Source organism: Eublepharis macularius, chromosome 9 (genome assembly GCF_028583425.1).
Source record: "Eublepharis macularius isolate TG4126 chromosome 9, MPM_Emac_v1.0, whole genome shotgun sequence".
Classification (NCBI taxonomy): domain Eukaryota; kingdom Metazoa; phylum Chordata; class Lepidosauria; order Squamata; family Eublepharidae; genus Eublepharis; species Eublepharis macularius.
In genome coordinates this window covers 28,743,824-28,771,797 of record NC_072798.1, presented here as the reverse complement: position 1 = coordinate 28,771,797, position 27,974 = coordinate 28,743,824, and the positions used below count along the sequence as shown (strand labels likewise).

The 27,974-nt window shown below is 44.0% G+C and overlaps 1 protein-coding gene across 2 annotated transcripts in view; it reads right to left on the bottom strand.

Annotated features, from left to right (window-relative positions):
* TBXAS1 (thromboxane A synthase 1) overlaps positions 1 to 27,974 on the bottom strand; it is a 294,793-nt gene that overhangs the window by 231,251 nt on the left and 35,568 nt on the right. Inside the window, exon 1 of one of the 2 annotated variants that reach the window (XM_054989135.1) lies at positions 17,960 to 18,024. The exons of the other annotated variant lie outside the window; for it this stretch is intronic. The gene's annotated coding sequence lies outside the window, so the exon portion shown is untranslated. Of the gene's footprint in view, positions 1 to 17,959; positions 18,025 to 27,974 lie in introns of those variants that run through there. 2 annotated transcript variants of the gene reach the window in all.

Here is a 27,974-nt window from a genome sequence, read left to right as displayed (position 1 = left end):
CATAGAAGCCTGATAGGAAGGTTGCTTTTATCTTTTAAGTACTGAACAGTACTGATTACATGGTTGGTTCTGTCACAAATTTCTATCAAACATGATATTTATACAGCCCACCTATTAACAACTACACTGGCACTAGGAAAGAAATGGGGCTGCTGCAATTCTTTACCCTTCTTCCCCATCACATATAAGTAAACACTGTTTAAATTGTGTTGTGTATAGCCTTACCACACACACACATCCCACCTTCATTGGCTATTAGTACCAGGATGGGGCAATGAATAATGCCAATACAGCTGACTTAGACATTATAGGGAGTAATGTGGAGCAGCCACAGTCCCTCACAACATCTAGTAACGCTCTGAGAGTACCAGTTACTGATGTATACCACATTTATATCTCGTATAGACAAAGACTTCTTATAAACTCTCTTGCTTTGGCTAGCCCAGAACTGCACATCATACTTGAGAGCTGAATTGTTCAATTTACTAATGTGTGTCCACCATTTTCCATTCCTGAACTGTTTTTAATATTTAGAAAATAAGATCTGCTTCAAAAAAACACATGAAGATTGTGGAAGAACAGCCCCAATGACCCATAGGTATTACTCTGTCCTGCACTCTGAGGTGTCTGGGCACCAGCCACGATGCCAGTCTCTGCTCAGCAGTGCGCCACTCACCTGGCTTTCCCAGCCCTCAGAGGGGTTCTCTCTCTCTCTCTCTCTCCTCTCTCTCTCTCTCTCTCCTCTCTCTCTCTCTCTCTCTCTCTTTTGGTACCATTGCCATCAACAGGCAAGGGATCCCATACCCTGGTGGAAGCAGGGGTCCCCCACTCCCAGCCTCTGCTCCCCACCATTTCTCACCTGGCCTGTGGGAGGGGAAGGGCATGGGGAATGGGCCTAGGAGCCCCACAGCATGCTCCTATGCACTCCAGAGCACATCCCCGTCACGCTGGGAATGACATTATTCCCAGCATGACAAGGAAGTGAAGGCACCTGCGTGGAACTGATTTGATAAAAATTGTTCCCCAACACTAGACTGGGCCCCAATTTTTATCAAATCTGCCCCATATGGGGGCCTTCATTTCCTTGTTGTGTTGAGAATGGCATCATTCCCAATGCAACAAAGAAGTGCTCCAGAGTGTGCACGTGTACAAGGTAAGTTCTCCCGAAGTGTGTGCCCCCCCAAACCTCCCCCATCCCCCAGTTTGGGCGCCAGGGGAACCTGACAACCCTACAACTGGACTTTGTAAGAATTACCCGTGGAGAGGACGAGGGGTCCTGCACCGCTGTTCTCCTTGTGCCTATTAGTAACAGGCCATCACCTAGCATCTGGATACCACGTGGACAGGTTACTACACTAGTGCACCTCTGGAGGATTAGCAATCTGCCAAATGATCACTGTCCTTCTCTGAGCCTGTTCGGACAGTGGAGGTCTATGTGGTACAAAGAATGACTACCGGCAGGACTCATTTGGAGGCGGAACGCACAGGAACAGCGTTCCAGTAGATCTGAAAAAAGGTCACGTGGGTTTTGGCCCCACCCACATGATTCCTTTTCCTCTGAGTGCAAGTCGAGTGGTGCTGGGCTCCAAAGGAACATAAGCTGCTTGCATTCATTCTGCTCTGCTGCTTTACTTTCATTTGTGACTCGGATAGAGGGGGGGAGAGAGAGAGAAAATGAGTGAATGAGTGCAAGCCGAGTGGTGCTGGTCTCCAAAGGAACATAAGCTGCTTGGATTCATTCTGCTCTGCTGCTTTACTTTCATTTGTGACTGTGATGGGAGGGGGGGGAGTGAAAATGAGTGAATGAGTGCAAGCCGAGTGGTGCTGAGCTCTAAAGGAACGTAAGCTGCTTGGATTCATTCTGCTCTGCTGCTTTACTTTCATTTGTGACTCGTGAGAGAGAGAGGGGAGAGAGAGAGAAAATGAGTGAATGAGTGGAAGCCGAGTGGTGCTGGGCTCCAAAGGAACTTAAGCTGCTTGGATTCATTCTGCTCTGCTGCTTTACTTTCATTTGTGACTCCTGACGGGGGGATATGAGTGAATGAGTGCAAGACGAGTGGTGCTGGGCTCCAAAGGAACGTAAGCTGCTTGGATTCATTCTGCTCTGCTGCTTTACTTTCATTTGTGACTCCTGAGGGGGGAAAATGAGTGAATGAGTGCAAGCCGAGTGGTGCTGAGCTCTAAAGGAACGTAAGCTGCTTGGATTCATTCTGCTCTGCTGCTTTACTTTCATTTGTGACTCCTGAGGGGGGGAAATGAGTGAATGAGTGCAAGACGAGTGGTGCTGGGCTCCAAAGGAACGTAAGCTGCTTGGATTCATTCTGCTCTGCTGCTTTACTTTCATTTGTGACTCCTGAGGGGGGAAAATGAGTGAATGAGTGCAAGCCGAGTGGTGCTGAGCTCTAAAGGAACGTAAGCTGCTTGGATTCATTCTGCTCTGCTGCTTTACTTTCATTTGTGACTTGTGAGAGAGAGAGGGGAGAGAGAGAGAAAATGAGTGAATGAGTGGAAGCCGAGTGGTGCTGGGCTCCAAAGGAACTTAAGCTGCTTGGATTCATTCTGCTCTGCTGCTTTACTTTCATTTGTGACTCCTGAGGGGGGAAAATGAGTGAATGAGTGCAAGCCGAGTGGTGCTGGGCTCCAAAGGAACGTAAGCTGCTTGGAATTCATGCTGCTTTATTTTCATTTGTGACTTGTGAGAGTGAATGAGTGGGTGCAAGCAGGGCTGGCTCTCCAGAGGAGGGTAAGCTGCTTTGAGTTCATTCTGCTTTAAGGAAATACCTGGAGATTTTTGCAGAAAGGAGCTGGAGGGGTGGATGTTGCCTTCTGACACACTTCCGGTGATGTCAGGGGTTGTGGCATATGCTAATGAGTTATGCTAATGAGTTCCTGCAGTTCTTTTTCTAGGAAATTTCCCCTGACTACCAGCATTCAAAATTATAAAACATTTATTAAGAAGAAAATGTCCATACACATACTGTCAGCACAGCAACAGACTGATCAAGGAATCCAAAAGAAAAGCGTAAACATGCAATTCCTCTGTCCCTTACTTTATACACAGTCTAGCTGATATTATCCAAGGGCAGGCTCTTTCACTTAGAAGTCACAGTATTCTAAAAGCTTCCCATTACTTCGGTTTCTTTGTTCAGGCAGGCAGCCTTCCACATGGCAATGGTGGTCTGTAGGAGAAGTCCAGATGAGAGACCTCCTTCTGACTAGATGGAATCAGTCAAAGAGAACTTCCCATGCCAAGGGGTTTTATAATCATAGGGCCAAGCTACAAGTGACAAATGACACTTGAACAGCAAGTGAACAGACTCACATGTATTCCCGCCTGTTCACTTGCATTCTAATCGTCACTTGTAGCTTGGCCCGTAGTTTGCCCACCTTCCTGTGGGTAAAAGAAACCTTTCCTGAAATCTCCAGGAAGAGACTTTCTAGCATCTTAAGCCTCCCAAATCTCTGTCCCCTCCTAGGTGTCAGCTTTAGCTGGAGATGTGAACAGACTATTTCATTGTCTCTGGCCAGGAAGTCCATGTGCATTTCTAAAGTAATGCTGGGTGAAGCTGGCAAGCAATCGACTTCCCTTCTCCTGCCTTTTCTCTTCTAAGATGGAGAAAAACTTTTTTAAAAAATAAAGGTTTAGATTTTTGTACAGCCCAAACCTCCAGATTAACACTCATTCCTCCATGCAGATGTCTGGAAGAAAGACAAGCATGATTTTATTGCTCTAAGGAAAAGATGTAATGGGACATTAATCATTCAAAAATTGTTAGGTGGGTTTCGTTTATTTGCTCACAACTATGCAGTTTATTGCGAGACTCATATCTAGACATGGGCACGAACCGCATTATGAACCAAAAAAACCCACGAACCACCCAATCTTCCGTTCGCGATCTGGCGGTACGTGAGTGTCCAAATCGAACGAACCAGCGTTTGTTGGAGGCGTGGTTCGGTGTGTTCTTCTGTGGTTCGTGAAGCCACTTTGGACTTCACCTTATTTATTACAAATCCCGCTAAATCTCCAAAGTCTTTCATTTTCTTCATCAATTTAGGCATGCACTCTATTGGGTCCTCCACTATCACCATTATATCATCAGCAAAAGCTCTCACTTTATATTCAAATCCTTTTGTCCTCAGTCCTCTTATTGAATTATCTTCTCTTATTTGCCTAAGTAAAATCTCCAGTACCATTACAAACAGAAGTGGGGAAAGCGGACACCCTTGTCTTGTTCCTTTTCTTATTTCCAGCTTTTTTGTTACACCCGAGTTAACAATTATATTTGCAGATTGGTTTTTATATATTGCCTTTATTGCTTGTATAAATTTCTCTCCCAACTGCATCTTCTCCATTGTTGCAAACATAAAATCCCAGTTCAAATTGTCAAACGCTTTCTCCGCATCACAAAGAAAAAGCCAACCTGCTTCCCTGGATTTTTATCATAATACTCAATGGCATTCAACAACACTCGTAGGTTATTTTTTATTTGCCATTCCGGTAAAAAGCCAGCTTGGTTTTCTTCTATAAATTCCACTAACCACGCCTTAAGTCTTTCCGCTAATATCTTAGCAAATATTTTGTAATCATTATTAGTTAGAGATATTGGTCTATAATTCTTAACATTACTTAAGTCTAATGTCTCCTTCGGTATCAATGTAATATTAGCCTCATTCCATGTATCTGGCATCTCTGCCCCCTCCAGTATCTCATTCATCAATTTTTGCATCAGTTGTTTTAAATCCTCTATCATCACTTTATGTGCTTCATATCTTTGTTTCACAGGGTTTTGGCCTGAGAAGCTACCAAATCTCAGTGGCATCCAGTAGTTGTTTGAAGTTTTGAAGCAAAAATGCATTGTATTGTCGAAGGCTTTCACGGCCGGAGAACGATGGTTGTTGGGTGTTTTCCGGGCTATATTGCCATGGTCTTGGCATTGTAGTTCCTGACGTTTCGCCAGCAGCTGTGGCTGGCATCTTCAGAGGTGTAGCACCAAAAGACAGAGATCTCTCAGTGTGATCTCTCAGAGATCTCTCAGGCAAAAATGCATTGCCTCAGTTTCGGTTCTACTAGGCCTATCATTTATAAATCTAATATAGCCATAGCCATGGTTCCTGGGAGGATGTATAAGGTGGTACACATGGCTTGGTGGTAGAGTATCTGCTTTGCATGCAGCAAGACCTAGGTTCAATCCCCAGCATCTCCAGTTAAACCAGCCAGTCATGTGGAAAACCTCTGCCTGAGACCAGGAGATCTGGTGCCAAGGTTGCCAACCTTGAGGTGGGTCCTGCAAATCTCCCGGAATTGCAACTGACATCCAGACTACAGAGGTCAATGCCCCTGGAAACAATGGCTGCTTTGGATAGTGGACTCTATGTCTTTATATCTGGGCTGAGGTTCCCCCTCTCCCAACCGCCTCCCCCTCTCCTGAGGCTTCACCCCCCAGATCCCCAGGAATTTCCCAAACTGGAGCTGACAATCCTACTTTGATGGTCCAGAGGTCTGACTAGGCGGAGAGACTGGTTCATGTGTAATTTCTAACTGTCTTTGCTGAGAGGAAGGAAAGCGCAATGTTTATTGCAAAACATGAAAATCAATCTAATTTGCTTTGTAGTGATAAAGTTTCACTCGCTTGATAAAGTATACCTCTTTAATAAAGAAAGCCCAGTTGTTCGGTGCTAATGTTAGAAGCAGACAATCGTGCTTCACTGGACAGTGAATGTGAAGACACAACACTATGGCTGGACATCAACTTTAAAGCCGAGAACAGTCTGGGTTCAGATAATGAGATAAGTGCTGAAAGAACTTTATTTTTCTCCCATATACCTTCCCTTTCGTCTATTAATATCTTTTGGAGAAACCTATCTTTCCATGCTCCCAACTTCTGAAGAAAAAACTGTGGCTACACGGAACCGGGATCTTCTCTGGGATGGCGCCTCGTTTTTGGAACACCTTCCTTAAAAGACATTTGCCCAACACTCATCCTGCTTAATTTTAGGTATCAGATGAAAACACTTTTGTTTACTTTTTCTCCATTTCTTCTGCCTACTATCTTTGAATTGTGAGGGCTTCTGTTCTACTGCTTATTTGACATGCTGGTTTTAATTAATATTTTGATTTACATTTTATTGCCCTTTTATTGCTGCATTATTCCAACTGGTTTACAGTTTCATTATCTGTTAATTGTTTGGTTTTAGTTACGGCATTCCCCCTCTGTGCCTACTTGGCACGACTGCCCTTTCACTGATGCTCCCAAACATCCTCATAGAGAAACACTGAGAGAGAGAGAGAGAGAGAGAGAGAGAGAGAGAGAGAGAAACAGTGTCCTCCCCCTCCCATCTCTTTCCTTTCTTTCACTGCTGTAACATTCAGCATGAGAATGTGCCTGTCTCTAAAGCTTCTGATGATGATAAGCCCACAAGCTGTTATGCAAGGGACCACAAAGGAAGGAACCTCTAGGGCACTTTGCAGCTCAGTGCTATTGCCAGGTCCCCTTACCTTTCCAGGAAGTGACATCATCATACAAGGCAGGGAGCGTTTGGGGTGCAAATCGGCCCACTGTGAAGCAGGAGTGCTCTTGGGGAGGTGCGATGACATCAGTGACATCATTGCACCAGCCCCATTCTACTGCTTATTTGACATGCTGGTTTTAATTAATGTTTTGATTTTCATTTTATTGCCCTTTTAAACTGCTGCATTATTCCAACTGATTTACAGTTTCATTATCTGTTAATTGTTTGGTTTTAGTTATGGCATTCCCCCTCTGTGCCTACTTGGCATGACTGCCCTTTCTCTGATGCTCCCAAACATCTACATTGAGCCAAAAAAAATTACATCTTTATTCAGTGAGTACTGCCATTGTGGAATTCACTGCCATAGAGGGCCACAAGTCTAGATGGCTTTAAAGGAAATTAGACAAATTTCTTTAATAGGTCCATCAATGGCTACTAGTCATGGTGAGTAAAGGAAACCTGCATATTCAGAGGCAGCAAACCTCTGAAACCCAGTACTAGGTGACAACATCAGGGGAAGCTCTTTGCCTCTGTGCCTGGTTGGTAGGTCCTTCAAGGCAACTGGTTGGCTGATGTGTGAAACAGGATTCTGGACTAGATGGACCACTGGTCTGATCCGGTATGGCTTTCCCTACGTACAACCTAAAAGGATGCTAGAATCTGTTGTCAATTTCCCACATCAAATCTGGTGCGCAGCCATGCAATCTACCTCTGCATTACTCAGCTGCACATGAGTCGACTACTCCTTATCAGGGCTTTTTTGGGAAAAGAGGTGGTGGAACTCAGTGGGTTGCTCTCGGAGAAAATGGTCACATGGTTGGTGGCCCCGCCCCCTGATCTCCAGACAGAGGGGAGTTTAGATTGCCCTCCGCACCGCTCCAGCGGCACGTAGGGCAATCTAAACTCCCCTCTGGAGATCAGGGGGCAGGGCCACCAGCCATGTGACCATTTTCAAGAGGTTCCGGAACTCCGTTCCACCGCGTTCCAGCTGAAAAAAAGCCCTGCTCCTTATTATCACACTGCACCCTGGCATGAGGTAGTGCAGGCACACTGGATAATCTGGTAGGGACAGCACCCCCTGGCTTTGAGTTTTGCTGCCCAGGGGACTGACATGGAAAGTATTGCCCTGGAAAACAACATTTAAAAGGGGCCATCAGGAATAAAGATAAAGAGGTTTTCTTTTTCAGTTATAGCTACTGGCGCTTGGCAAGAGCAGGGCTGAGCCATCTCTCATTTACTCACACCTGGTCTATCAAACAGAACAAACAGGAGAGATGACTCAGCGGCACTTACGAAACACACATTTCTATAGCCTCACCATCTGAAGTTGCTGTTTGTTCCCATTGTTTTGTCAGCAGGCTGCAGCTGGTGATAAACCAGTACAAAGAGTAATTGGGTCTAGCTCGGTTAGATTATCAAGCCAGGAGATTAAGTATGCTCTGACAGACCATTGAATTGGAGTGGCACAGGCAATGGAAATGTCAAGATATCCAACCTGGTCATCGCCTGCATATTACATTTATATCTCAGCCTCCCTCCAAAAGCCTCAAAGCTGATTCCCAGGAAGTTACCCAGCCAGCCAATTACAGACCTTCAGAGATGTTGCCTTCCAATCAGTGTCTGGCCTCTCTAAGGCATGTTTCATCCCGGCTACCATTTCATAGTTCAGAAAACAAGGATTAACATCCATGACCTTTTCCACAATGGTTATATGACCAAAGTTTGATGCTACTGGAAAGTCAAGTTATTTCCTGCTTCCCCACAACATCATGGTGCATTCATATACTATTCTGCTGTAGCATAGTGGTTAAGTGGTTGGGATGTAAATCAGCACTCTGCTGGTTCAAATCCCATTACTGCCATGAGCTCTGCAGGTGACCTCATGTAAGCCACTCCTCTCAGCCCCAGTTCCCCAGCTGTATCGTGGGGATAAGCATAACACTGGCTTTGTTCACCACTCTGAGTGGGGCACTAATCTGTCTAGAAGGGCGGTATATAAGAACAGTTATTATTATTATTCCCAGGGTTCCCCTGGCTTTCCCCCAATCTTTCCACAACCTACTTTACAGTGAAGTTTTGGGAAAGATCTCAATAAAACCTGGATGACTGCAGTATGGATGGGAAAGTTCAGATTTTCTCAGTCTCATCCACATGCAGCCATTTTTCCCCACTACAGTCTGCATAGCAGCCATTTCTCCTCTCCAGGGGAGTGCTTTTTTATCACCATTTGATTATTGCTAGATCATTATAACCTTATAATGATGTGTGTGTCAGAACCTCAGAATTCCCAGCTTACACTTTTTAAAGAAGTCTCTAGCACCTTTCATGGCAGAGATATATCTTTCTCTTAGATCTCTGCAACAAAAAGGGCTAGAGACATACTTTAAAAAAAATAATAAAGCTGAGGATTCTGAACCTGAATTATTATTATAATGATATAGTGATATTCAGGGCTTTTTTTCAGCTGGAACGTGGTGGAACAGAGTTCTGGAACCTCTTGAAAATGGTCACATGGCTGGTGGTCCCGCCCCCTGATCTCCAGGCAGAGGGGAGTTCAGATTGCCTTCAATGCCACTCGGCGGCACAGAAGGCAATCTAAACTCCCCTCTGTCTGGAGATCAGGGGGCGGGGCCACCAGCCATGTGACCATTTTCTCCAAGGGCAACTCACTGAGTTCCACCACCTCTTTTCCCAGAAAAAAAGCCCTGGTGATATTCAACTACCTTTTTAAAAAAAAACTAGAAAAGCCCCAGTGGTGCAGAAGGGATGGCCACCGTTGAGAGACTGGGAGAGGATCAATGCTGGGAAATGTGCCATGAGAAAGCCTGCACACACACACACACCTCAATTAAAAAGCTGAAGAGAGAGGATAATCATAGACTTGTGTCTTAAACTAGGAAGGATGGGCGCCAGTTGAACCTCCAGTAGGAGAGAGTTCCATAAACAGGATGTCTCCATGGAAAAGGGCCATTTCCCTTGTAGCTGCAGCTGTTTTGAAGGATTGGGAAAATCCTATGGATGTTTTGAACTTGTTCTCAATGTCCTGTAGCTTCCATTCTTCCCTGTTTATGCTTCTTTACTCTTTCCCTTGTAAAAACTTCCCATGCTGCTGTCAGCTATGAGATCCAGTGCTGTGTAGGCTTTAGAGTGTTGGACTAGGATCTGGGAAATCCAGGTTCAAGTCCCCACTCTCCTATGGAAACTTCCTGCGTCACCCTGGGCCTGTAAGGGCTGTCAGCCCCCCAGTGGGGGCAGAGGATCCCCCTACTCCCAGCCTCAGTCCCCCATCACCCCTCACCTGGCCAGTGGAGAGAAAGGCCCAAGGAACAGGCCCGGGAAGCAAAAAACTGCATGGGCCAGCAGGTGTGCTCCCACTGTGTGTGGCAACATCCAGAAGTAATGTTATTATGCTTGCGGGGAGTATGCGCACACTTTGTGCATGTGTGAGGAGGGTAAAGGGACTTTGCAACCCTACCTAATTTGCCTCATAGGGTTGTGAGGATAACATGGAGGAGAGGATATTAATGTAAGCTGCTTTGGAGGAGAAAACCAGGGTATAAATGAAGTTTGCTGGAGTTCTGGAAAAAGTCTTGGCTGTACTTTGTGCCTGCCATGGGGCTCCGGCCCTTTCCCTGGTTTACCATGCAGGTTTCCTGTCCAGAGGTCTAGGCTTAGGCCCTGGTGGGTACTGTGATCTGTTTCTGGCTGCCTGGCTGTGTGGGTCTTGCATGGGGGGCTTTGTGAGGGTATATACTGTACTGCATGGCATTACAGGATTGGTCAGCTGTTAGATATCTATGCACAGGTAACGTAGGAGTGTCATCGCTGCATATCATCATGACTGATGGGTCAGAGCAAAATGTTCAGGAAACAACATAGGCATGTGTCTCAGGGTTGTGTTGGCTCTTTTATTGCTACAGCTGTCCTATTGTTGACTCTGCTGCTGGCTGAGCTCAGGATCTCAGCCATCTCATACTGCCGGACATTACCCCTGGCATACTGCCTGCCTGGCCCAGCAGTACAATAGCATCACTCTGCTCCTTCTGGCATTGCAAACAATAAAAGAGCAAGCGAAGGCTTGCTTCCATAATCAGGATTCAGAGGCTGTTATCAACTCGTTCCGGGAACTGGACAAGAAACTCCAGGGTGCTTCAGCCCTTTCTCACACCATTCTGTTCCTTTATGGAAGTGTGAAATCAAGCCTCCAGAAATAACTACTCCGCAATTGTTTCCTTGACTGCTCCTTCCAGGATGAAAGAGAGGGGAGTCAGATCAGTTTATATTACCAGGTGCTGACATTACTTCCGTCAATATCAACCTTTAATTCACCTTCTATACATGCAAATAATCAAAAGTTGAAGTGTGTATGGGGTTTATTTCATGACTTGATAATTTATAGGGGCCCTGATACATACTTACAATCCTCCAGATGTTCCTCAAGTGCCCTAATAATCTGGTCAGTGTATATCACAGCATTCATAAATACAATGATGTACGGTGCATAAATGTAAAGGCCAGCCTTCTGTCCAGGACTAAAATGTACCAGACAGATCAGTAGAACTGTGAAGGGATCCCCCCCCCCCCCATTTATCTATTAAAGCTGGCACTGTTATCCATCTATCTAGTTAGAACATTTTTGTCCCACCCTTTCTTACCAATTTTCCTGTTTCCACTATACCTTCACAACAACACCATGAAGTAGATTAGGCTCAGAGAGGACAATTTATAGGGTAGGAGGAAAATTGCCATTCATCCCAAATTTTGGAACTTTGCTGCTCTTGAATGGATTTTTAACGAACACTTCTTATTTTTAAAAATCAGGAGATCAGCTTTGGCCAGTTTAAATCATTAGACATTTATTTATTTACTAGTAACAATGCCCATTGTGTGAAAAAATACAACAGGCTCTAGAAAAATTATTTGGCAGGCCCCAGCAGCGAGTGCTTCGCAGTGGCCTGAAGGCCAGAGCGGGAGGGCGCTGAGGGGAGGTGTGGGGAGGAGTGCTCAGGCTGTCGATTTGGTGGGCCCCCTCCAGGAGGCAAGCAGAAGCTTGGCAGTGGCCTCGAGGCCAGACTCGTCTGCAGTGCACCTGCGCAAGGATAAAAAGTGAGTCATCACCAATACAGCTTGCCCTTTATATAGTAGGATATATTAATACGCTGCTTTTCCCCCCAATTGGAACCCCAAGTGGTACAACATTGTGTGTGTGTGCGTGCGCGCGCACGTGTGTCCGTGCATGCGTGCGTGCACAAGCTCCCATGGCAGTCTCAAACTTGGATGTCTCAGATCCTACGCTAACTACTACATGTTGCTGGCTCCTCTGAAATTTGGGGGAAATGTTTTTAATTAATCAGACTTGAGAGCTTGTTTTAAAGGGGGGGGGGGGTGAAATCCCTCTCTAAAATGCCAGTGTGTTATGTGTAACAGTACAATCCCATACAGAGTTACTCCAATCTAAGCCCATTGGCTTCAGTGGGCTTAGACGAGAGTAACTCTGCATAGGATTGCACTGTAAAAGCTATAATACAATATACTGCCATTTTACATTGATATATGCCAGTTTATATATAGTTGCCTTCTCCTGTACAAGCAAGACCTGTCCCTAGACAACTAGGCAGAAAAGCAATGGTAATTACTTTTATTTCTTTGTCATTTTTCATCTGTTGATATGCAGTAAATTATTAACATAGATGTGTTAGTTAAATGCTTGCGGCTTACTAACTTGTGTTGACGAATTTTCATGGCTGAACTAATGAGTAAGAGGTATTCTTTAAACATCTCTAGGAATGCTGAAGTCAGTGAAGAATTTAACATAACACATTATTCAGCAGAAATCTGTGCAGTCAAAACAATATTTTCACTCCATAGACGAAGCAGTTACAGCCAGTTGCAGAATAGGTTTGTATTACTTATATTTATCCAGGTTTAAGAATGAAACCCTTTAGGGCTAACAAGTCAGCCATTGCCCCTTAAAAGGTTTCTGATACACAAATTCACAGGACAGCATGAACAAGTGCTTGTTTATGTTGTGCTGAGTTCCTGTTTTCATGGCCAGATTAAAAGTAGCCTTCCTTTATTGCTGAACTTGGCATTTAAAGAGGCCTTTTTTCAGATGAATATTACAGGTGCACTGAAGAACTGTCTCCCTAGGCATCCACGTGACAATTCTTTTCCCTGCTCCAATTTTACATTCTTGTGTCCCTGGGACAATATCCATTTTTTTCCAGGTTAAATACCACGTACATTTAAATTACTTCTAAGCTGTCCCAGTGCCCTTTGTGTAATTTTCCTTTCACCGCAATCCTTGCAATCTTGAATAATGAACAGAAATTCCTCAGTGTTCGGTTCCAGGGTCAGATTAATAGTTAAGTACGCTGTAGTATGACGCAGATCATTTGAAGCCTGGACTCTATGTAATTATCCAAGTGCCTCTGTTTGGAGAGTGGACTACACCGTGCCGTGTCTCAGGCTGCTTTAAAATTACCCAGAGCTCAGAACATTGTGTTTGTCTTTAACTGGGGAGAAATTTAAAGTAATGATAGCCTGCACAGCATGAACCACAAAAGATAAAAACATGCTGTGGGATTAGCAGTTTGGTACTAGGATTTATGTCTTCTGCAAGCCCTCAGTCAGAGACTTTCAGGGTGTTGTTCCTTGCCTGAGTGGGGATCTGGGTTCAGATTCCCACTCAGTAGATGACCGTGGGCCAGTGTCACTCTCTCCGAGTCTGTCTTAACGGGGTGGTTGTGAAGATAAAATGGAGGAAGAGAGAATCTGATACCTCATCCTGTGCTTTCTAGAGAGACAACAGGATGAACATGAGATAGATTGGACTTCTCCACTGTCGCTGAGCATTGTGGGGTGAAAGGAGGCCAGCCAGACACACAAGAGTCTCCTGGTAGAACAGGCCATGTTAGGGTTGATAATTCTGAGTAGGGAAATCCCTAGAGATTTGAGGGCAGAGCCTGGGAGGGGAAGAGTTTGGAGAGGGGAAGGAGCTCCACAGAAATAAAATGTCATAGAGGCCACCCTCTAAAGCTGCCATTTCCTCCAGGGGAACTGATGCCTGTAGTCTGGCAACCCTAAGTCATGTGATGAGGCCTGTTGGCCACTCCCCCATCCTATTAGCATTTCCAGGCCTGCACCTTTTCTGTTACCATGTATTTTGTCCCCTTTTCTCTCGTAGGGTTGCCAGACCAACTGGCAGAAGGGCTGGGGGTGGTGACCTAGTGGGAGGTGATATTGCAGGCATGATGACATCACTTCTGGGGAAAACCTGGAAGTTATGGCAAGTAGCTACAGCAGCTCCTAAAACTACCAGCCATCCCTTCGCGGTTTTCCATGGAAATGATGTAAACGTACATGCAAGCAGCAGCAGGTAACAGGAACACAGGGCAGAGGATTCCCCACCATGACTCAACTGAATGGTATGAGAGGGGACCGAAGGAATGTTCTTCTGGGAGCCTGTGGTGGTTCTCTGCAGCCCTGGATCAAAGACACTTTTAGCACTATGAATAAAAGCAACTAAGGACTATACAGTTAAAACTTTTGAAGCTGGGTTGCCAACTCTGGGTTGGGAAATTTCTGGAGACTTGGGAGGGCAGGACTTGGGAAGGAGAGGGATCTCAGTGGGGTATAATGCCATAGAGTCCACCTTCCAAAACTGCCATTTTCTTCAGGAAAACTGATCTCTGTGGCCTGGAGATTCCAAGTGATCTCCAGCCACCACTGAGAGGTTGGCAACTCTGTACATCAGCCTTGTCTCATCTTGTTCCCCAGACTTTCCAACCTCGCTGTCACCTCAGAGCTCAAGATGAAACAGGACAGAGAGGGTCAGCCGGATCCTATGACTCCTTGTAAGCTGCACAGGACTGCCAAATTTCTGGAGCCTCCAGTCCTAAAGCTCAAAGAAAGAATCCTGGGAGATCGGGAAGGAACCTATTGTTACCTTGCCCAAGGAGGGGAGAAAGCCTGGCTGTGCCCGGTAGAAGATAGGTGCAAAGGTGAAACTTATAGCACCAAATCACTCATTAAACCAAGGAGAAGGAGGCTGAAACTTTAGATCAGTTCCTCCTTAAAAATAAGGCCCTAAACAACCTTATTTTTAAGGAGGGAGAAACAGTCCCCCTCCCTCTCTTTCCTTCCTTTTGCCGCTATAAGATTCAGCATGAGAATGGGCCTGTCTCTACCGCTTCTGATGATGATAGACCCACAAGCTGTTATGCAAGGGACCACAAGGGAAGGAACCTCTAGGGTACTTTGCAGCTCAGTGCTATTGCCACGTCCCCTTACCTTTCCAGGAAGTGACATCATCGTGCAAGGCAGGGAGTAGGTTTGCCAGCCTCCAGGTGGTGGCTGGAGATCTCCCAGAATTACAACTGATCTCCATGTGACAGAGATCAGTTCCCCTGGAGAAAATGGCTGCTTTGAAGGGTGGACTCTATGGCATTATACCATTCTGAGGCCCCTCTCCTCCCCAAACCCAAACTCCCCAAATTCTTCAGGAATTTCCCAACCTGGACTTGGCAACCCTAGCAGGGAGTGTTTGGGGCACAAATTGGTCCACTGTGAAGCACAGGAGCACTCTTGGGGTGACGCGATGACATCAGTGACATCATCGTGCCGGCCCTGGGGGTGCACCTGGAAGACCCATCCCCTGACTTTCTCTCCTGCCAGCCACATTAAGTGGGGGGATGAAAGGTGGGAGCGAGGGATCCTCCAGCCCCACCAGATAAGATAAATAAAAATAATTTACAGTAGACAGAATGATTCTGTCCAGCAGTGTGATTGGTTAAACAGAGAATTGGCAGCCATTTCCTCACACATTCAGAAACATCAAGGCAGAAAAGACCATTTCAACCCAGAACTACTCTTATTTGCTGCATAGAACCAGGGTAGATTTCTGTAAGAATCAGACAGCCAAATGACATTCCTGATCCCAGATATACAGGATAGGGCATGACAACTTAGTGGTGAAGGCCGTGTGCTGTGACTATGGACAGAGCTGACCCAATTTAGTATTGCTTCATATATTCCAAAATTCAGACCAATCAATGCGGGGGGGGGGGGTTGTTGCATGCATAACATTCCAGTTTCAATCCCCAGCATCTCCCAGTAGAGAGGCTTGAGCATCTGCCAGCTTGGCTCACAGCCTGTGCTGCTCACCCATCACAAGCAAAGAGTGGATTAGTTGGCAGGCAACTCAGGATGCACATGGGCAGCTCAAGCCTGTCAGCTGGGTTATTTTTCACAAATACTGATGATCGTATAGAGTGTGCATCAACCTTTCTTTCCTCATCAGGCTTACAATTCACCCACTTATGGCAGGCAAACTCCCAGTGGATCTTCCCTTTGCCTGCCACCACTTGGACCAGCAGCAGTAGAAAAATAAAGGAAAAAAGGCTCTGGCCTAATAGCCAGTACATCACTTCCAGGTTGTATTCCTAGAGCTACCCAGTCACTTCTGAGCTGCACCTGGAAGTGATAATGAGTAGCTCTAGGAATCACTAGAAAAACCATACTCTATGATAGAGAGATTTACCACAGAGTTGTGGTGATTCCCAGAGCTGCCCACTGTCACTTCTGAGTTGCATCTGAAAGTGACAATGTGTAGTTCCAGGAATCGCTAGAAACTCTGTAGAAAAACAATATTCTATGGTATAAAGTTTTACAATAGAGTTGTGGTGAATCCTAGAACTCCCCATTGTCAATGCTGAGTTGTACCTGGAAATGATGTAGAGATGTTGTAATGTCTCTGATGTCACATGCCCCCCATGTGCCCACCCTCCAGTCTTTCACTGGTTGCCAGGCTCAGCCTAGCAACCTTATCCCCCACATCTATCACCACCTCAATCCGCCACCAATTCTTTAAATGAATAACAGTGATATATAAAATAATCCTTGTAATTTTTTAAAAGTCTTATTCTTTGACATTCATCAGAACCTGACACTCATCAACATTAATTGCTGCCTGTCTGTCTGGATCTGGAGTGGTTTGCACGTACGCACTGGCATTTCAGTTTCCCATCATACTCTGGCATCATTTAGTTTTCACACCCAACACTGACTTGTAGGGGAAACTCACTTTCACATACAGCACGAATGCAAGAGATCACAAAACAGAAGGAAAGGGAACTCTGCCAATACAGCTACTGCACAGCTGCAAAGCTGCTCAGCGCACCAATCTGGTGGGAAACAACAAAGGCAAGATGAGCTGATCCAAGGCTCAGCTCCCAAGTGATTGAAGCTGTTGGAAGTTGTACATTTGTCTGCTAAACATGTTCACTGTGAAGTTATCACCATGCCTAATCTCCAGTTGAAATATGTCAGGTAGCAGGAGCTAGAAAAGCCTTGTCCGAGATCCTAGGGAGAAGCTACCAGTCAAAGTTGATAAAACTGGGCTACATCTGCCAATGGTCTGGCTTGAAATAAGGTAGCTTCATACACTGTCAGTGGCAGAGCCCTAACAATCGCTATTTTCTACAGCTTTTGTGTTTTAAGCTATATAGAGCAAATCAACTAGTAAGGAATAAAAAGAAGAAAGGGCACAGCCAAGTTTTACATGCACTGAGAACGTGAAGGAAAGCAAGAGAGTTTTGTAGTCCGGAGAGAAAAGACTATTGGTGCTCAGAATTGCCTTCTTTCTTGCCGCCAGTTCAATATTTTTCTCCTTTACACAGTATGAACTTGTTCTTGGCCTCCATGCGGAGCACAAACACAAGACTTCCATATGAATGAGGCCTTTTATGTAACTCACAGGTGCCGCTGTGTATTACAGTACATGTGTAATAAATATGGCACAGGTCCAGCACTCCAAGCACATCCGATATGCCTTGAAAAGTGGCCACCAGAAAAAGGCCCAAAGAGGTTGTTTTGAAAAACCATGCTTGAAATTAACCTTGGAAAAATAGCTGGAAATGGATAAATTAAGTGATGATAATATATTTTTCCTAAAAGGTTGTCTATGTTAAAATAAACATTTCAAATACTCTTCATAACACAAAAAGAAACAGGCGGACCGAATGATCTCAGAGCAGATTTCTGGATTTTTCAGCACGTAATTGCTGTGCTGGCTTTGACAGCAGACAGGCTGAAAGAAAGAAACTTGTGCTACAAGAACTGTTACACAAACAGACCATTACAAACCACAATTGACATAACAGGGAGGGAGCGCAGGGGAGAAAGGCCAAGCTTCTACAATGCCAAACACATTGTAGAAGCCTATCCAAAGAGGCAGCGCTAAGGATGTAAGAATCCCCTGTTGGAAAAGGCTATGATCTCTACTCCAGCACCCTGTTTCAAATAGCGGTGTCACAGACTAGGCCTCTTCACCATGTAGTCACCTTGCTCAGGCTAAGTAAGTTTGAGTCTAACTGGGTGTCTAGGGACTCTTGAGTTCAGAAAAAGCTTGGTGGAGTATAAATGTATAATAAATATGAAGTCCACTTACCTTTAATTGCAGGATTTTTAAGGGCACACAGAGAGTTAAGACATTGTAATCTTGTCATAAGTAGTTGGTTAAATCAGAGAGAGAACACAAATGGCTCTGTACTGTATGGTAGCTCCTTGAAAACATTTGGTACCTGGAGAACTGGTTTTTGTATGCTCCAGTAATGTGGTTAGCCAAGCACTATTTATTTTCTGCAGTCCACCTTCCTCACTGAGACTCAAGGTGCTTTATCAAGCCACCCATTTCCTTACATTTCTGGATGGCTGTGAAGATTTCACCAGCACAAGCAAAATCCCATTATCCTAATTCCCAGATATAAAGCCAGAACACATGTGTGAGTGGGTGAGAATTCCCATCAGGTGCAGCTTCTCCCATCTGAGTGCTACAACGCTCTTTTTGATTAAGCACTTTAGAAGCCCTGTCCAGTAGGAGTGAGATCTAGGGATCAACAGCATCAGGTACAACTTCTTCAGCCTTTATAGATAGTTCTAGGTGGGTAGCCATATTGGTCTGCAGTAGAACAGAAGGATTTGAGTCTAGTGGTGCCTTAGAAACCAATGAGATTTTCAGGGTGTGAGCTTTTGAGAGTCTGAGCTCCCTTGTCTGAAGAAGGGAGCTCTGATTCTCAAAAGCTTACACCCTGAAAATCATATTGGTCTCTAAGGTGCCACTGGACTCAAGTCCTACTGTTCAGCCTTTATGGCTCTTCCTATGCATAAGTAGCAAGAGGTAAATTCTCTTTCTGATTAGTTCAAAAGTTCCTTGTTTTCCATTGTAAGTGAGCCTCTGAGCACATGTCGGGAACCTTTCTACAACCAAGACTTCTAGAGATGTGAAATTTCTTCTCTTTGCTGCTTGTGCAGCATAAACTATCAAGTCAGACTTAATGCCGTGATCAGGGTTTGCCTCTTGGTATCGAACTAGAGATAAGGGTTTTCTCCAAGAGTCAGATGAGCAATGTGCCATTCAGTAGTCTCAGCAAAGCAGCAACATATACAGTAGGTGCTTAACCATTCTTGGGCAATAAAAACTTTTCAAAAGGACATTAACATTTGGGCAATAACTCCTTCCTTCAGTCTTTCAGACATTTTCAACTGCTAGCCACCTACCAGATTCACAAGGGGAAATTCTTCATTTAGGTGGAGAACCCCCTCTTCTCCAAAACAATTACCCATTCAGGTTTTACTACCTCTAATCAAATATAGCCTTCAGCATCCATTAAGGGGCTTATCTTCTTCTACATGTGAAATTGTAGCCCTTGAGCAGTAAGAAGAACAAGATCATCAGAAATGAATGCAGTTGTGATTTCCCAGCCAGAAATGTATCAAACCATGTAGAACAAGCACCATGCAACTCTAAGCCATTTCGGACATAATGAACAAGTGTCTATCATGTCCGGGGCTGCTTCATCCTCACCAGGGCAAATGCAGAAGTCTGATTTCAAGCAAGGTGACAAAGTCATGGCAGCAGGAAGCTAAATTGATTGCGCTTTCTGTCCACCCTGCTTACCATCCTATTTAAAAGGGCCCTTGGGTCCCATCTTAGTAAACAAAAACAACAACAACAACTGACAATTGTTTCTTGTAATTTGATTCCATATGTACTAAGGGTGATACCAAATAGTGCTCCTGACCTCACATGTGCAGAGATAACAGGAAAGGGTATTTAGCCCCTCCTGTACCCAGTGACTGCCCTCTGCAAATTGCAATCCTCTCCACACCAATTTCTATGACAGTTGGGCTCACCTGGTTATAGAATTTGGGTGGCTAAAATTACCATTTAAAATAGCTGGGGCCTGGGTGGGAATTACAGCAGGGAAGTGGAGAGTTAGCATTAGTTTTAGAAAGGAAACGTGGGGTTGGGAATCCCAGAAATTACACTGACTCAATCAGGCTGTCATTTTATAATATTATGAACATTAAAAATAGAAATCAGACCATGTCAATATGGGGGTTGGAGCAAAGCGGGGGCCTGTGGGTGCCAGGAGGAAAACTAAAAAACGAGGGCCAAGAAATGTATTGTTTTATCCCTGGAATAAGTGTACAGCAAAAAAAAGGTAAAAAAAATCACACACAGACACACAATAAATTCAACTAAGTTAAAAAAAACATACATATTGATTGAAATGTTTTCTGTGAATAGAAAAAATGGATGCAAAGTACAGATTTGGAGGAGTTCGATAAGGAAATGCAGGCAAAGAAAAGCTTCAGCAAAATGATAGAGGAAAATTACAAAACTGAGTTGAATGCTATAAAAAAATAACGATCCTTTGTCTTGAATTTGAGAAGAGCCTGCCGAACATATTGAAAGCACAGTGGCTTTCATTGAAAACTCCACAAAAACTTGAAAATTGCAGGGTAGTTTGAAGGAAGTAAAGAAAAAATCCATGATAATTACTCTACCCAGATTATTAAGAACTACCCATGCTTTGTTTCAGCGGGGACGCGGTGGAACGGAGTTCCGGCACCTCTTAAAAATGGTCACATGGCCGGTGGCCCCGCCCCCTGATCTCCAGACAGAGGGGAGTTTAGATTGCCCTCTGTACCGCCGAGCGGCGCGGACGGCAATCTAAACTCCCCTCTGTCTGGAGATCAGGGGGTGGGGCCACAGGCCATGTGACCATTTTCACCAACGGCAATTTAAACTTTAAAAAACTCCCCCCTTGTTCCAGCTGACCCAAAATGATGTCATTGTGCGGTCTTGAGTTCCACCGCTGAGTTCCATCACCTCTTTTCCCAGAAAAAAACCCTGAGAATTACTGTTTTAAAAGATAGTATGTTTAAATTGAAAATATTTGTAACTGTTTAACTAGTTTTAAAGCAACCTTTTCAAAAAAGCAAAATCATAAATTCTAACAAATAAGGGGAAAAGCAAAGAAAGAACATATATCACTGGCAAGAACAAAACCACTTTATGGAAATGATACACAATTTACAAAAACAAACTTTACATATATATGAAAAAAATGGGAAAGCAAGCAACAAACACTTAAAAACAATGTTTAGTGGTTAAAAATAAGTATGTTTATACTTTTTAAGGGGGGAGTGGAGATGAAATGTGAAAAAAAATCTAAATGCATACAATCTGTCTCCACTTTTTAAATATAGTAGTTGCCAACTATAAGTGGCAGGAGGGAAGGTGGCATGGTGTAACCCAATCTCGTCAGAGCTCGGTAGCTAAGCAGGCTCCGTATTTGGACGGTGAATCACCAAGGAAAATTCTGCAGAGAAAGGCAATGACAAACTATCTCTGTTTCTCACTTGCCTTGAAAGCCCTGAGGTCACCATAAGTCAGCTGCAACTTATATTTATTTACTTACCTTATTTATAGTCCACCTTTCTCACTGAGACTCAAGGCAGATCAAACAGTGTAATTAAATTTGATTAACAGCAGGGACATTCGATACAATAGGGTATAGTTTGCAAACATTTGAAAACAAGCAGAAATCTGATACAGAACTGAAACAATGTTGAAACTAAACATAAGCAATTTGACATGACATAATAAATGACAGTAACAGACTGTGCACAGTAATATAGTCTACAGTCTCTGACCCTTTATCAAACCATCTCTTTGAACCATTACCTTACAACACTCTTTGGGCAGGCCATTCCATAAGGTGAGAGCTGCGACAGAGAATGCGTGTACAGGTGGCAGCTGTTGATTTGCCCATTTGCAGGGTGGTGTCTGCAGGAGGCCCCGTTCTGATGAGCAAAGCTCCCATGGTGGAGCTTAGGGAGAGAGGCGGTAGTGTAGATATGAAGGACCAAGGCCATGAAGGGCTTTGTAGGTGACAACCAAAACTTTGAATTAAGCCTCATAACTGATGGGGTAACTGTGGAATGGCAGCTATATGCATGTTCTGCCTATCCCTTGATAATAGTCAAGCCATGGCATTCTGCACCAACTGGAGTCTCTGACTTGACTTCAAGGGGAGACCTATGCAGAGTGCATTACAGGAGTCTAGTCTCAAGTTTACCATGGCATGGATTCAGGTGGCCAGATTGGCTGTGTCAAGATAGGGGGCTATCTTCCAAGCTAGACTGAGTTTAAAGAAGGCATTTTTTGCATGAACTTGCTTCTCTAGCAGCAGTGCTAGCTCCAGTATAACCCCTAGGCTCTTAGCCAAGTCTGCCCCATTGAAAGTGGTGAGCACAATGTCCTTCAAGATCTCTGCTTCTCCAACCAGCATCACTTCCATCTTAGGTTTGGTTTCAATTTATTTGCTTTCAGTCACTTAACCACAACTGTGAGGCAGTGACCCAAGCCCTCTACTGCATCACTGGGGGATTTGGGGATTTGGCTAAAAAGATACAGAGCTCGGTCTCATCCACATATTGATGACATCCAATTCCAGAACTATGAATTATTTCTCCTGAAGGCTTTACATAGAGGTTGAATCACATGAGGGATAAGATTGTGCCCTGTGGAACCCTGCAAAATAAATTCCCACGTTGAAGGTAGCTGGTCTTCAGCAACCCTTTGAGTCCATTCTATGAGGAACAATTTAAACCACTCCAAGGCACCAATACCGGCTTCTGCCTCCAAATATTCCAACAGGATGGTATGTTCTATTGTGTCAGTGGCTGCAGATAGAGATACTGAAGGAGCAACAGAGAAGCATGACCTTTGCCTACATTCAGAGGGAGATCAACTAAAGCAGGGGTGGCCAAACTGCGGCTCAGGAGCCACATGTGGCTCTTTTAGACATATTGTGTGGCTCCCGGAGGTCTCTGAGTATCACCATGGCCATACATTTTATTTTAGTCTAGTTTATTTCCCTCCCTCCCTTTCCTCCTTTCCATGCCTTTCCTCCCTTTCCCTTGTTTCTTTCCTTCCTTCTTTCTTTCCATATCTTTCTTATTTTCAATAAAAATGTTGGGGTTCCCAGGTCTGACTCAGAAAATATCTGGGGACTTTGGGAGTGAAGCCTAGCAAGGATGTGATGTCACTTTTGTGATATCACTTCCAAGTCAAAGGTCAGGTGATGGCGCTTCCCAAGCTCCACTCCTTCCAATGACATCACTTCCAGCATACTGCACCAAAATGCCTCCCCTTTCTGTGATGTCACTTTCAGGACAGTCCCCCAAACCCATCTCCTCATCTGAAGTCACTTCAATGCATCATGTCTTTCGGCTCTCAAACATCTGACATTTATTTTATGTGGCTCTCACATTAAGCAAGTTTGGCCACCCCTGAACTAAAGCCACCAGCCCAGCCTGAAATCGGACTGAAGAGGGTCCAGAGCACCATAGTTATCCAAGAATGACCTGGAGGTGGTCTGCTACTGCTCCAAAGGTCCCTCTTGCCAAGTATCCTGTTTCCTGCTGTGGTCAGCCAAATGTCATTAGAAACAAGCAGGCATGAAGGCAACGAATGGTCCTCTCCTACTATTTCCTCCCCCTGGTATTCAGAGGTACTCTGCTTCTGATAATAGCTAATAGCCCTTGGTAGACCTTTCAAAGCCTGCTAAGCAGTGGCCATTGTAACAACTTGTGACACTGGATTCCCTAGATGATTAAATGGCCATTTCCACACGTCTTCTCCCCCTCCTGAAAAATGGCACAAAACTTACAGAACGACGCACCTTCACGGTGCGATTTCCTGACATGACTTTGCTTTGTGGCACGATGACATCAGAAAACGTGCCACGAGGCAAAGTCATGATGGAAAATTGTGCCATGAAGGCGTGTCGTTCCGTAAGTTTTGCGCTATTTTTCGGGAAGGGGAGACGTGTGGAAATGGCCCATATTGTGTGAAGAAAAGGGTAACTTCTCAATGAAGTTCTTCCTTCAGATCTCCATAAACTCTGTTAAGTGTTTCCCCCCTCCTGTTAAGTGTATTTTCCCTTCCTGTTCAGCAATTTGGGGAAAGTTCTTCACTGCTTGAAGTGGAACTGACAAGGGGTTTGGAATCCTTGTCTGATCCACCTCTACAGTGAGGTATTATTTATTATTCCTTATTACCAGAAAATGTACAATATCCAGGGCTGTTTCCACACTACTCACCTTGATCTGGAACACTGCAGAACGTCGCAACAAAAACCCGGGGAAGACAGCGTCTTCTCGCTCGAGTTTTGCGCGACATCGCACAAAACTCGCGCAAGAAGACGCTATCTTCCGTGGGTTTTTCGCGACGTTCCATAGCGTTCCGGATGAAGGTGAGTAGTGTGGAAATGGCCCAGGTTAGAATGATCTAATCGCACACACAACATAAATGAGTCTCATCCACTGAGAGATGGATGAAAGGGCTTCGAACACATTGATAGTTCCACTTCTCTCATGAAGAGCCTTCTGGGGCTGGTTGGGGAGGTGGGAAGAAGCTTGTCAGTTTCACTGCCTCTCTTGGTATACAACTTTCAATAAAATATTATGCATCCAACCACATCTGACTGAACGATTTTCTGCCTCCAGTCCCATATAATGTTCTTCTCCTTTGGAAATTGAATCAGAATGAACTGGACATAAGGAACAGTGGTCCATATCAGTATCCACTTAGTCTGCTGGATCCCCTCTTTCTTCCATACCTGAATTATGCAGTGGAACTGATGAATGTTCTACACAGAAAAGCAGTACAGGGACACATTTTAGCAAGGCCTTTTCCTCTAAGCTAGCTAACTCTACATTACAAGAGTCAAAAAAATTTCCTTTCTAAGCAAAAAGCATAAAAGTGTGACAGGACAGATTAGAGCTAGCTGTTTAAGAGCATTTACATAACTTTTTAATCTCCAACTGAAATGATACAGACATCTTAAAAGGAACCTGTCCTGTCTTTGAGTTTGAAATATTTCTTTTTTCCTTCAAGAATATTTTGCATTTGAACATCCATGAAGGATAAAATTATGGAAAGTATTAAAAAATCATGCTTTTTCCTATTCACCACTGCCCTGTAACTATATAATTATTGCCAAGATACCACTCAATTTTTTGGGATTGTGGAATTATCCTTTTAATCATGACTGTTTAGAATGTTTAGGCATCACACCTACTTTATTTATGTCACTATTAATCTTTAACAAGGGCTGCAATATTATCTGATTCATTAATTTCATGGATTAGTTTTAAAACCTCTTGATCAATCAAAAAAAAATTCTAACACTGCTTCCAGATGGAGATAAGATAGTTGAGGTAAATGTCTACCCAGTTCTCCTCCCACCCTTTTAATTCTTCATAAGTTTTTGTGTTGCCATTAATTTCAATGAGAAACTGCACAAGATTTCCCCAACAGACTCTGCCTTATGTTTCCTTACAGCTGTTCTCCTATGAAATTTTACTTGAGAGTAAGTCCTAATGAATTTACTAGGACTCGCTTCTGAAGGAACATGCATGCACAAGGGTGTTTGTATTTACCAGTAGTTAAAGGTAATTCACTTCATTGCTCCCTCAAAACAGTTTGAAAGACATACCATAATGGGTGTGGAATGTTCCCCCCTCTCTTTTATCATTCAGCACTTTTGTAGGAAAACAGGATGTTTTGAATTCATCCAAGAGTCACTTGGAAAAGTCACTGCTCTGTATGAGAAGCCTGCTTTCACATAGGGATTTTTTTTTGCATCATTGTCAAAGACACAAGCACATACTCCATAACAGAAGAAATATATCTCCTCTCATTTTACCTATTTAATTAATAAATATAATATCCAGGACTATTTTACTCTGGATTCTGGCTTCGGTGTGGAACAGAAAAGGCCTTGGTCGCCCTGACAGATGATCTTCACTGGGGGTCTGCATCCCTGTTGGTTCTCCAGGGCCTCTCAGAGGCTTTCGATACCACAGACATCCTTCTTGAGAGACTGGCTGTGTTTGGAGTTGGGAGCACCTTGCTTCAGGGGTTCTGTTCTTTCTTGGCTGACTGATTCCAGAAGGTGGTGTTGAATGATGCTGTCTGGCTCTGGTTGTACTCTCTTCTTTTGGCCAGGCGACCACGTTCCTTTTTGCCTAAGCTTTTATCTAAGGTTGATCTTTCACATTGCTTTGCAGTCTTCTCTAGCCTGTTTTATGAGACTTTTTAAAACAGCAAGTGTAGCGTAGTGGTTAAAGTGCCAGACTAGGATGTGGGAAAACTGGACTGGAATCCCCACAATGCCGTGGAAGCTTCCTGGGTAACCTTGGGCCAGTCACACACTCTCAGTGTAATTTACCTCACAGAGATGTTGTGAAGATAAATGGCAGAGAGGAGAATAATATAAACAGGGTATAAATGAAGTAAATAAACAAAATCATTAGGTGCTTTATGCTGTATCTACACACTAGCTTGGTTTATTAATGCTGGGTTACTAGTTTGCAGATTTTTAACTCTGGCATAATTGTGATCTTGTAATCTGCCTTGGCCTTCACCTGGATATCCCAGCATGCCCGATCTTGGAAGCTAAGCAGGGTCAGCCCTGGTTAATAATTGGATGAGGGACCTCCAAAGAAGACCAAGTTGCAGAGGCAGGCAATGGCTAACCACCTCTCTTAGTCTCTTGCTTTGAAAACCCCAGCAGAGGCCGCCATAAGTCAGGTATGACTTGACGGTACCAATCTGCCTTGAGTCCCAGAGACAAAGGCAAACTATAAATATATAACCTATGTGGAGTACTGCAGACTAACCTCATTATTTCCAATAGTCTCAAACTGGAATTTCTTTGTAGGACAGCACTCTCTGTTAGGGATCTTCTGTGTACTTACATGTAAATAGTCTCTTTTTTCCATTGTCACTATGGAATATATTATATATGGAAAATACTATAGGTGCTGTGCAAGAACTGAATCATACAGGATCCTGACTGCAACCTCACCGTTTTTAAAAAGGGGGAACACAAAAGCAGAGGTGACTAGGAAGGGAAAGAGGAAACTTTGCACTGGCAGAGCTAAACTAACATAAATAAAAGAGCAGAGCCTGCATAGTGATTACTGTACAAGTAGGAAGAAAGCAAAAGAATTTAAACAGAAGATAAAGAAGAAAAAGAACAAGAAGGGAAATTAGTCTTTAAAAATTTGTTAAAGTGAGATAAAACAGAGGCTGATTTTAAACAACAACAACAACAACAACAACAACAAACCCTTTCCCTCTGGCCAGAGACGGCCCAAGATATTTTGGAGCCAGAAGCAGAAAGTTCAAGTTGCACTCCTGCTCTTGATAGTAGCAATAAATTATATAACTGACCATTGTCACCATTTTCTAACACCACAAAATCCACTGTCAGAGGCTGGTTGTTACACACACACACACACATACATCCTGCCATGCCATATGCAAGAAGTCACGGATATGTGAACAAGATACTCTATAGAAATCCATCGCTGAGTAAATATCTTTGGGTGACTTTGCATTTCTCCTTCTGTAATTCACCTTACTCCTCCACCATGCCTTTCCATGGGTTTCAGTAACTGTTCATATGAGCCTTCCTTCATCCCATGTTGTTCTTGCTAACTCTGTTCACACCTTTAAAAAACTCTCATGAAGAATGGGTGACTGTGCTTCAGGCCGTTGGGTGGACATGCATGTTCAATAGTGTGAATTTTCACAAGGCAGCAATGGATTTGGGTTGCCAACAGGCCTGCCTGGAGCAAAAATATCTTGACTCATTATTTCATTTAGACCCCACCTTCCCCCCCCCCAAAATGCGGATCCAAAGTGGCTTACAACATTCTCCCTTTCTCCATTTCATCCTCACAACAATCAAGCGAGGTAGGTTAGGCTGAGAATATGGGCCTGTCCCAAGGTTACCCATTGAGCTTTCATGGCAGAATAGGGATTCTAACCTGGGTCTCCCATATCATAATCCAACACTCTAACCACTACATCACAGTGGCTTAGTGAGTAAAAGGGAAGCTTTTCATGGCATAGCATGGCCTGGTAAATAACATCCTATTAAATCTCTATTAAAGGGATAAGACTTTTTTTCCCCGGGCAGTTGGCAACTCTACAATAGATACTCTGGGAGATGTGGGAAGATATACTGACTGGCATTTACAAGGACCACAAAACAGCTGGCAATGGATGCCAACGGGTCCATCCTTGTTCTGCATTG